We start from the raw sequence: 11,550 nt of genomic DNA on the forward strand, positions 1-11,550 counted from the left end.
CCCATTGTTGCATTTCTGAAAAGACTCAGAAGTTTTTTTTCTATTTGAAGAATGGAGAATTAGGTAACAATACTGACAGGTTTGCAGTTTCCTCTGTGCAACATCTGAATCCTTTGTGGCAAAAAGAGCCTTGACAGGTCTCCTCTTCCTGTATCAATGCCACAATGAGTGTATTGCAGAGGAACTGTGAGACACACAGTTCCTTGGCTTGTTTGAGTTAGTAATCTGAGGACAGTCTTGATGAAATATCCTTATTTGTCAACATAGCACACAGCATTTACAAAAAATATCTAAAAAAATCCAGTGGTATTGATGTTGCTGCAATGCTTGGGAAGAAGCAAAGTTCCACCTTGGTTTCTCCTGCCAGGGCAGTGAGTGAGTGTAGCATATTTTATTGAGGAGTCAGATGAGATATGGCCACTGTAAGAAGACCTATAGATCACAGCAGCCTCAGGCAGCCAGAACCTCAAGCCATATACAGCTTTTAAATGAAGCTTGCCGCTTTGAAAATAAAGCCATCGTGGTTCAGAGATTAATATGAGGTTCAGGCTTCACATGATTGGTGACGGTCTCAGCACAACAAAACAAGCGATAGCCTTTTTGTTGGCACCATTGTCTTGTGTATGATCTGTGGGAAGACAGCAAAGCCTAGATTCCATTACTTTCCTCAGACGGTATTAAGGAAAAACCAGGATGTGAAATTTACAGCTCAATGCCCTAATTTCTGGAGGTCTGCTAGCTGAAATGGAGCTTCTAACAAAATATTTATATGCTCTTAGAAGCTTTCTCATGAAAAGGAAGAAGCATTATTTGCATTTTCACTGGTTCTATTTGAGAATCCTGGCTAACATAAACTATTCACTGTACAGAGTTTATAATCAAAAGCATGAAGATCTGTATTTGCTTAAGAAATCCTTCCTAGAGAAACGTACATTCTTCCCAAGTACAACAGAAGTGTATAAGCTGAGTTTCAAGATTTGGTATGCTATTAAGGAACTGAAACTTTGTACACAAATAACGTGAACTACCTGCTATTTCAGCTCATAATAACCTGCAGCACCCATCTGGGTGCACCCTTGTTTACTCCAACCAACATGCTGAGCCTTACAGGAAATTCAGTGAGATAACATGCAAGAATGACATCTCCCCACTTCCTGAAGGGCATACTTCTCAGTATATCATCAAGTACACTGTTAGCAGGTGATTTTTTTCTCCACTAAAATTACCCTGATCTAGGTTATTTATCATATGATCTGAAAGGCAAGGGCTTCATAGCCTTAGTAATTGCATTGGGTATTTTGCAAGAAACACAATAATAACAACAATGAAAAAGTATTAGGATAGAATTGGGGAAAATAGCGTGTCAACTTCCATTCCATTTTTAGTTTATAGCTCCAAAAGAGATATCTGGGGTGAGGTAAACTCCAGCTCTGATCTTTAGGGAATGCTTTCCAGTGATGCTCTTGGACACAGCTCTCTTCCCTAAGAACAACTTTAGCAATGCTGGTAAGATTCCTCTCCACCATAAGAGGAGTCCCCCATTCCTCCCACTCCCCAAAAGAAGTTTAAATCAGTCCCGACAGAGTAATATTTGTGCCCTGTGCTTAGTCTTTTACCATTAGAAGACAGAAAAGATGGATGTTGGGAGGTCCATTGGGAATCTCACTAAGATGTTCAGATATGGAGGAAAGGGCAGCTGGTTTTACATAGCAATTGGAAGATGAAGATCATTGTAGAAGACCAGTTTGGCAGTGCCAGCCATCTGGCAGGAAGTTCTTTCCATCCTAAAAACTTACTGTATCAAAGGCACGCTGAGCAATTTGCTTTATAAAGCAAGTTAATAGCTGAGGGAACAGTCCTCTCTGTGATTATGATGATTGTCAAATACCACCATGCTAATATCTTCTTTAAGGTCAGATAAACATAGCAAGCTAATTACTTGTTGTTTTAATGATGGTTTTCACTACATACAAAGGGAACAAGTTAAAATATAGCAACTGCCAAAATGTTTCAAACCAATTGCAAGCATGTTGGTTTTTGATCTTGGCTAGGTCATCCTTGTCCAAAACCCCTTCATCCTTGCATAAAAGCTTGCTTATGCTCCCCCAAAATACTAGGTCCTCTGTTAATGTTAGAGTTTCCCAGCCTAAAGAAGATTATTTAAAGTCATCCCATATGTAGGAGTTCATTGGTATTCTTTCTCAGACTTTCTAAAAGGAGAAGTCTTGGTTTCCAGACTCAAACATCAAAGCATACCATATTTGTTCTGCACAGATTTCTAAAACCCTTTTTTTTTTTTCCCCCCCCCAGGAAACTTCCTCTCCCACAAAGCAAATGAACTAATGAATCCAAATAAATTTCAGCAATTTTATGTAAAAGTAATAAACACCCTGAAATAAAAAACCACACGTGCACACAGAATTACTTTTTCCTCCTTGCAGAATAGGTTGAATTGCAAAGATCTGGAAAAGTACTTTGTGAAAGACTCTGAGCAAAAGAACCTGCTCTAAATTCTTTCATTATCTCATGCTGCAGAGAGATTGCACTACATGATATTGGCTAAATTGGCACGTAACAGTGCAGAGGCTGACTTACCCAACACCCTTTTTTGTCTGTGCTGCATTTATTCCTTAATGAAAGCATAAAGCTGGTCCAGCCTTAATTGTTGAAAACCACAAAGGTAACCTAGAGCATGAATTACTTTTCCAGTCATTGGCAACGAGTAGGCACTGTCTGTATTTTCAGCATTAGTACACATAGGGAAGTGATAAGTCAGGAAAAGTCATGCATCTATCAGTCAATATTTCCATGCCCTGAGAGTTACTGTTGTCACAGAATGATTTGTCAGAGCGGCAACTTTATTTAAATGTATCAAACAAGGTCTGATCCAATTACTCCCATTGCACGTACCTATTTGATCCGGGCCATGCTTCAAACATGGCCTTAATCTGAATCCTGTAGAAAATCAAAGCAGAGAGTAGCCAGTATGCTCTTAGCATCCAGGCCACTGCAGCTTTTTCTTTGCAGCATTTATACAAACAAGTATGTGATATCGATTATATATCTATAGTACCTTTAAACTTACCTCTGCAGCCAACTATTTTTCTTTCTTTTCCAAATTTATGGTCCTCAGAAATGCTGTATTCAATAAACAAGCTCCAACTATCAATCTAAACTAAAGCAGGGTCTCCTCATTACCTCAGCAGCAGAGGATATAATTTTTCATGTGTTCGTTATGCAATATTAGGACAGAGCTATAATTATACTCTCCAGAGCTTGGAAAATGGCATACAGAACAGCTCAGACAAGACTTTCAAAGCTGCTGGCGGTATTTTCAGAAGTGGCAAAGCACTTGAGCTATTAAATCCAAATATCCACTTCAGTGGTATTTAGGCACCTAATCCATTCAGATGTCAACCTCGTCTGGCCTCACATCAGCATCCTACCCATGAGCCCACTCTACCCTTGCAGATTACCTCAGGTTACAACCAAACCAAAAAGCAACCAGCTCCTGCTCCCACTTGGTGCAGCTCTGCCCACTGGCTGTGCATTCACAGTTCTAGCTTGCTGATGAGTTGTCACATCAGTCTTCTCCAACAGCAAGGTAGAATTATTTGTCTGCTCGATTCTCTGTATGACACTTGGGTAGCTGATGGACCTTAATGCAGCTGGGATGGGAGCACAAGGAGTTCCCTGTTTCTATAATGACCATAGAGACTACAGCAGAGATGGTAGTATTTGTTCTTGGAGAATCTCAGGCTCCTTAGTCACAGGTCATCAAACAAAAAACTCCAGCACGGGCAAATGTCCAATTGGGGCAGAAAAGGCAGTGCTATGCCTTGCATTGAGGCAATTAAATGATAAGTGCTTGGCAACCTCCATTTGTTATGAACTGAATCTCTCTTTCAGTCCCCATTTCTTGCACTGTTCCTACCAAGAGTTGTGTGAAAGTCTGAGCTCAGTGTAGGCTTTACTCTTGATTTTAATATTGTCTGAATTTGCTGCACATCAAGCTGCATCTGGCAAAGCACAGATGCTCCAGGAGAATTTCTAACTTTCTGCAATTGACTGGTAATCCTGAAGCAATGTTTGGTAACATATCCTTGTCTCCCTTCCTAAGTGCCCTATACACTGGACAAATTAAATTCAGGTGCTATCAGACCCATCCTAGTGAATTACTTCTGAAGGACAGTATTACAAGGCTGCTATTTCATAAACCATTCATTAAGCCCTAACGTGACTAAGGCCCTTGTTATTCATGTGTACTTCAATTTATTCTTTGAGCTGTTTGTAAATTTGTTTTGATGCAACTAGAGTCAACAGCCTTCATATTGCACTCACACTCTCTTCTTGTTATTATCACGGTGCAGATAGTTTCTTTTAGCCTCCTACACCTTTGCTCTGAAAAACTCATCTTCAATCTTTAGCTGAGAAGGTAGGTCTCAAAATCACGAGACACTATATATATATATATAAAACATTTTTTGGAAAAAGAAGTATTTTTTATGAAACAGAAAATGTGTTCTAGTTGCCAAATGTTCCTAAAATTATCCTCCTAATCAATATTACACAAGCATTTTCAACAAAATCTCTTAGCCACTTTCATTAAACTATGTGAAATGTAAAATAAGGGAATTCAGGAAAACGCTGAATGCAACAGTAATTATGGTGCTAAAACACGGACTCCATAACAAAAGTCTAACCAGATGTTAGCTTCTTGTTTACTTGTTTAAGAAAATCTATTCAAATGCAAAAGTCAGCAGTGGCAATGAGCTTATGCTGTGCCTTTCCCCTCTCCCCAGTCTTGTATCTTGGGATCTATTTTTAATGCTGATTTAGGTCAGTGCAGATTCATTCTGCCGTGGGGCACTTGCAGTCCACAGGGCAGTGCCTGATCCATGCATTGCACTGCAGAGGACCTTTGGTAACAGGGTTCTTCATGCTCTTCTTATTGAAGAGCCCAGTTCATGGAGAAACTTGGAGGCTGTGCTCCCCAGCTTGCTGGTAACACAGGCTGTGGTAAAGGTTGGGTTTCAGGGTGTGCATGGGGTGGTTCTATCTGCTCAGATGCAGACTTCTCCTACCATCACCGGTGGTACCACTTGCCCCCTCTGGAACACAGCTCGGTGGCAATTTGGTGACCCAATGCCACAGAGCAGCACCGAAGAGGCAGTGTGCCCATCCTCAGAAGGAGGGTCTCTGCACATTTAAAAGAAAGAAAATCACCCCTGGTACATTCCTGACTCTGAGAGACTGAAGAAAGCCAACCTCCTCACCCCCCACACCCTACTGCTGAGTTCGAGTCCCAAGAAAAACTCTGTGATGAAGATTTTCAGCAATAATCCAATTACAACCAAAAGGGAAACCTTTCTCCCCTGATGCAGCCAAACTGGAGGACACGTGGATGCATGAAAACTAGACTACACCAGCCTGTATGAGGCTTAGTGCCCATTCACACCAACAGTCTTTGCAAAACTTGCCGTGACCTCCACCATAGCCCCAGAACAGTGATAGAGGATGGTGAGGGCTTGGGGAGCAGAGCATGGGGAGGATGTCTGGCAGGAAGCGTGCCACAGGATGGCTGCCAAGCAGACCATGGATCCCCCAAAAATCAATGCAGCGACTGAAAAAGTGGGCAAGGGCCAGGTGTGTGCTGTCCGTATGCTGCGAGTGCTCAGTACTGGGTTGCTGGCGAGTGTCCCGTCCTTGGCCCAGTGCGGAGGCACCTGGTGGCCCGTGATTCCTCTTCTAGACCTCCCCTGAACTAAGGCGATGACTTCCAAGAAGCACCAGCTGCTGCCACCCTCGCTGGGTTTTGCTACGTGGGTTTTGCTACGTGATTTCGTGCCATTAGCAGCTGAGACAGGAGCTGAAAGGGAGGATCTGTGGTAAACTGCTCACAGCAGAGGTGTAAAAATGCTTTTAACACAGATGTTTTATGCACAAACAACCAGATTTGTGAGTCAAAGTGTTATCAGTGCCTGGTATCTTTGAAGACCAAGGGGTACTTAGGGGCTTTGTCTGCAATGAGCATTTACAGTGGCCCTGGATAGGACAATGACCTGTCACTTCTTATGGGTGTCCTAAATCAGAAGGACATACTTGCCATCAGCAGAGATGAACAAGCGCTAGCACAGAGCTATTCTGATGGAGCAAGAGGGGAGAGGAAGCTCTCCCCAGCATCCAGGTTTCCCAAGTCACTCGTACAGCAATGTAGCTGATAAGCAAAATGCTCTCAACAGGCTTAATCCTCAGTCATTCTCTCTAAAACTCTCAAATTTTAACAGATTCTCTTATCAGAAAAAAATAAAAAATTTCCCATGGTGCCTTTCTTTCTGGAGACCACTCTCATTACCTTGACTTGCTGGCTTGCAGTGCCACCCCAAGCCCAGCAGTGAACCCATGGTTATCTAGGCCAGCAGATGTTGGAGGAAAAAAGAAACATACCTTGATCTGAATAAGCGGCTCTGGGCATCAGTAGAAGTGCACTGATTTACATTCAGGATGGTCTCATCCAAGCAGGCTGGGTGTCTGCATTGAACAGACAATTCCGAACTTCAGGCTCTGAAAATGGGGATTTACCTCTCCCCACGGTGGCTCTGCATGCATGATAAGGTTAGGGAGGACATTTCCCAGCACACTGCTATAACCTTGGGTTAACCTAATGTTCTTTTACCCCAAATATGGTGAATGCCAATCACACAGCTAATGGTTTCGATATTGATACAGCATCCCAATCTGCCATACAGACAGATGGCCGGGCATGTACAAAGCCGGCTTCGTTTGCCTCAGTGTATGAACTATCCCTGACTGTGCTGCTCACTGGCTCTCTTAGAGGACTGAGGTTTTCAGGTCAGAATCCTTCGACATCCAGCAGCCAGCACCATAAAATGCGAGGCCTGGCTGTGAGCGTAAGCTGCCAAGCCTGGCTCTGTTCTCAAGGAGCATCCTGCAGCACAGGCCAATATGTCTGATGTAGATTTTATTTCTTACTGAAGGTAAGCTCCCCTCCATCTAAAAATCACTGATTTGATGAAGGAATTTTAAAATGTCATGAGCTGAAATAATTACTTGTATATGTTTTGTATATATTTCACATTTTGTATTTTCTATAAAGCATTACATAAAATTTCCAAATGAAATAATTTTGAACCAGGTGGTGACTTTATCTTAGAGAATATAAAACCAGTATACTTGAAACTTTTATGATTTCTTTCTGAAGGGGTGGTATTTCACTGTTGAACTCACCTGTCTCTTACCTTATGCTTCTATTTGGCCTCATCAGCCTTTTTTCAGCAGAGATTGGAGTTTGTATTTTTATCACCAGTGCCCAGTGCCTGTATTTATCTTGATCGTGTCAGCATCCACAGTGTGCATTGATGACAAAGGCTTTTGAAATGACAGAATTTTGGGCTGCTTCTCTGTACTTATGAGGTCTTTGCTGCGCATTTCATAAACTTGCTGAAAGTTATACTCATCTTTTCTGATTGTGAAGGTAAAGTTATTCTCAAATAACAGTACATCGCTCTATCATGCAGACTGCTTCCTATGAATGCTTACCCTTCAAAAAAGGCCTGACTCCTCAACAGCCTGTGACTTTTGGTATGTTTGTGGCTTTGCAAGGTCAGAGAACCAACGAATGTTTTCTGGCAATTTGGGCAATTCTGGCAATTCTGCTAATTTGGGCCAGGCTGTGAATTGTGTTGTACCCTCACATCCTTTGGTGTGGTTTTCCCCAAATGAGTTGCAACTTGACCTCTCATAAATCCCACCCTGGGGTAGGCAGAGGTGGGGAGATGAGATGGTTCTGCAGGTTGTACACATGCCAGGGCACAGAGAGGAAGACAGGGGATGATGAGAAGGGAAAATAAAGTCTTGACATATCTTATAGAAGCAGCCCAAAAACGTATTTACAGAGAATGAAAGATTTCAGAAAACAATAGGAAATTTTATATGCAAAAGCATGTACTGATTTTCTTTATTAAAAAAAAATCTGCAGAAGCCATATTCATCAAATACCTTTATTCAATAAGGCCAAATGCACCTTAATAAGCACTAGCCAAACAGAGTCCTACGCTCAGACAGATGAAAAACTGTAGACATTTTTTCTCGTTCCAACATGTCTTAATAGATGTTGGTTTTCTACTTGGTGCAAGCTACCAAACATACTAATCCCATCAAGTAAAAAACTCAACACTTACATTACAAGAATTTTAAAGATGCTATTTCTCTCTCTTTTCTTTTGCTTAGTTCAAAATTTCTGATACATGGAGAAGTTGTTGCAATCTTTCTGTGGATGTATAACAATAAAAACATTTCTTAAAAAACCGTAACATTCACATACAGCAAAAATGTCAAAACATGAAAAAGGAGATTTTTCTTTTCTGCTTATAAGCCACTCTATGATGCAAAACTTGCATCCCACAGAAAGAAAATACTGAGGAAAGCACATTGCAGTGACTGCAAAGCCAGCATGGTTAATGATGCTTAGCAATTGCTTTCCCATTTTTATTTACTCTGAAGCTTAAAGATCCATGAAAGTTAACAAATACTAATTTTCATCTTTTGATCCATCTTTCTGTCAACACTGCAGCCCACGGCCCTTGCCCAAGGATGAGCCCTCCCATGATCCACACACAGGGGCACACATCAGCGTGGTGTGGCCTTGGGTGTCCCACGTTTCTCCCAAGCACAACCATGGGCCACCTTCCCCTGTGTCCATGAGCACCCTGCCCCAGAGTTGTGGCCCCTCCTGAGGACACACACAAGTTCCAGTACCACACTACACAGACCTCCTGGGCCTGAGGCCATTTCTGTGGTCTGACTAGGGGGAGTAGTGAATTTTAAATTTCTTTTTAAAGAAAAGGGCATACTTCTGTAGTGTATTATTTACCCAGATGTGGTCCAGTGCATTTACCAAAATGTGCTGTTTTTTAGAGACTGAAAATACACACTATTCCCATTCATTTTTAAAGCTGATGCTTAACTCAAGGCCCACTTAGGTTTGGAGAAATCAATGTCTTGTTTCAGCATTTTTAAGACAACACATATAAGAACTCTAGCTCGCAAGCAGTTTAAATACACATAGGCTGTTTTTCAAATAAAAGAACCAAAAATCCTTTGCAAAGATATTTTACCAGGAGAGGGAGGAAAGAAAAAGCAAAGCATTTTTGAGCCAAGCCAAGATTCTTCTATTTTTTCTTGATTGTAAAGATTACAACGGAAGTATGGATAGAGAAAATATTAGGCAATAAAACTTACAATAAAGCTTACCACAGGGAAGTCATGAGGACTGAATATGGATACCACCTGCTGTATAAGTTATTGTGAGATTTTCATAAGATTTCAGATTTTACACGAGCACAAGAAGCACACTGGTTGGGCTGGTGGCCAGGCTGCAGGCGTAGGGTATTGGAATCCTCAGAGGATGAATGGCTAACTTTGATCACAGTGACCGAGAATTCAGTTATTCAAGAAGATTAAACAGCTGAAGTTTTTATGGGTTATGCCTGGTATCACAAAACTGCCATATGGGGCTTGGCTGTGGGAAATGAGAACAAAAGAAGTTTGGAAAGAGGGTCTGCTGAGGGGCTCTCCCATCACAATGTCTTTACAACTTAGTAGACATGTGCAATTCTTCGCTTATGCACTGAAATTAATTTTCTCCAGATTTTGAAAGTTACTGGTCTGAAGTAGAAGTTGATTGTGGTCCTAAACTCTTACCTTTAGGTGCTTCTGTAAATCACACTGTGCTATTACCTGGAGGTCGGAGTTTCATCTGACTTTCCTAAACTAGATGAAACTTTATTTAGACCTGATAATTTTTGCAAGTCTAAATAAGTTTTGTGTGTATTTAAACATTTTTAAAAAATATTTTTGCTGTATTTTTATCCTTGGAGTTTTAAAAATGGTTTTAATAACAGGCTCATATTCATTTACTTTTTCTGTCATGTGTTCCAGCATGTTGCAAGTCCCCCCATTTATGGATAAAAATTATAAATGTTCCTGAGTATTGCACAGAGGTATATATTATCCAGTAATCTATATGACACCTCTGACAATCTGCCTTTTAATATCTGTTTGCTTTATTTTCTCTCTTATTTTAAAGGGCAATTTAATGATACTGTGAAAATGCTACTATATTCCCCATCCGCTGAATTCAACTAACACAGCAGGTGGGAAGTAAAGATATTGTGACAAGTATTCTTACATCTCAAAATTATGTAGCCATTTATATTCCAAAAGGTCTCAAATACTGACATGATAATTTGTAGTATCTTTGAATGCTTCTTTGCATGAGTTAGTGAGTCCCTGAAGCTCACAGTCAAAGGCAAAGCTGTGAAAACTTTCTCATCTCAGAGCTCTACAACCGCATGTGATGATTTAAGCAGCAGAGTTCCCATCAGATCTCTGGAAATGATTACAGGGTTTTTCATGTTGTCACCATGGAGGACAGTGAAAGTGTTAAATCAGTGGGATTTGAAAGATCAAATTCTTACCATTCACAGAAAATGGAACCGCAATGTCTTCCCTCTGCAGCTGACATATTTTAATGCTTCCCACATCCTTGCATCACTAGGCTTTTGCAAGCTAAAAAAAAAAGATAGGTTTGCACAAACCTACCTGATGTAGTCAAACGAGGTACACAAGGGCTACCTGAAGCACAATTTAGAAAACAGTTCTTATATTTCGTATATGTCTGGAAAGAAATACAGCTTTTTGTATTCGGTAATAATTTTGTCCTGTTTCTGGTGCGGGGTTTCTTTGGTTTTAATTTATTTATTTAAGTGACTGCTCCTCAGTTGCACTTATTTTAGCAGTGTGGGACCAAACTTCTCTGCTACTACACTACTGCTATCAGCTGAGTTACTGTTATTGAATTAAATCTAGCTCACTGTTTGAAAGAGCAAAACCTGGTGAAATAATGAGTACAGTATTATTATCATTATTATCATCATCATCATCTTGACAGTGTTTGTGATCATGGCAAACTATGCTAGAAGGTCTGTACAAACAGAGAAAAAGATGGTTCCTGCCTTAAAGAACCCACAGTTTAAGAGAGTCTCAAGCTGCAGCCCTTCTAGCTCATTGTCTGTTTCCAGGGTTATGCATTTTGCCTCTTGCAGGATCCTCCCACATACCTAAAACCTCCCTTACCATTGTAGTGGTTAAATACGTTGTGAGAAGCAGGCAAACAAGTTGCCTGTGTGCACATTTGAAGTTGCTGTTTCTCTGATGACCTTCTTTCGTGCTCTTTCATCTCTAAATTTAGCTAACTGCTAAAGCTGGAGCCTAGCAGACTCCGTGACACAGGAAACACAAATGCAGAGACTGTACACAATCACTCTCAACAGAACAGCACAGATTACGAGACGGTGTAATTACTATTCCGTAGCCAAATGAAGTTTATTTTATGAAATTGCACCTTTTCAAGTCTAATAAAACATTAGAATCATTCATTCAAGACCAACACATGCAGCACAAAATCAGAAGTACTATTTAAGGGCTGACACTCAGAATTTGGAAATCTGTTCATGTTAGGATTGCTGT

This window comes from Lepidothrix coronata, unplaced genomic scaffold, assembly GCF_001604755.1.
Source record: "Lepidothrix coronata isolate B3197 unplaced genomic scaffold, Lepidothrix_coronata-1.0 Scaffold258, whole genome shotgun sequence".
Taxonomy (NCBI): Eukaryota; Metazoa; Chordata; class Aves; order Passeriformes; family Pipridae; genus Lepidothrix; species Lepidothrix coronata.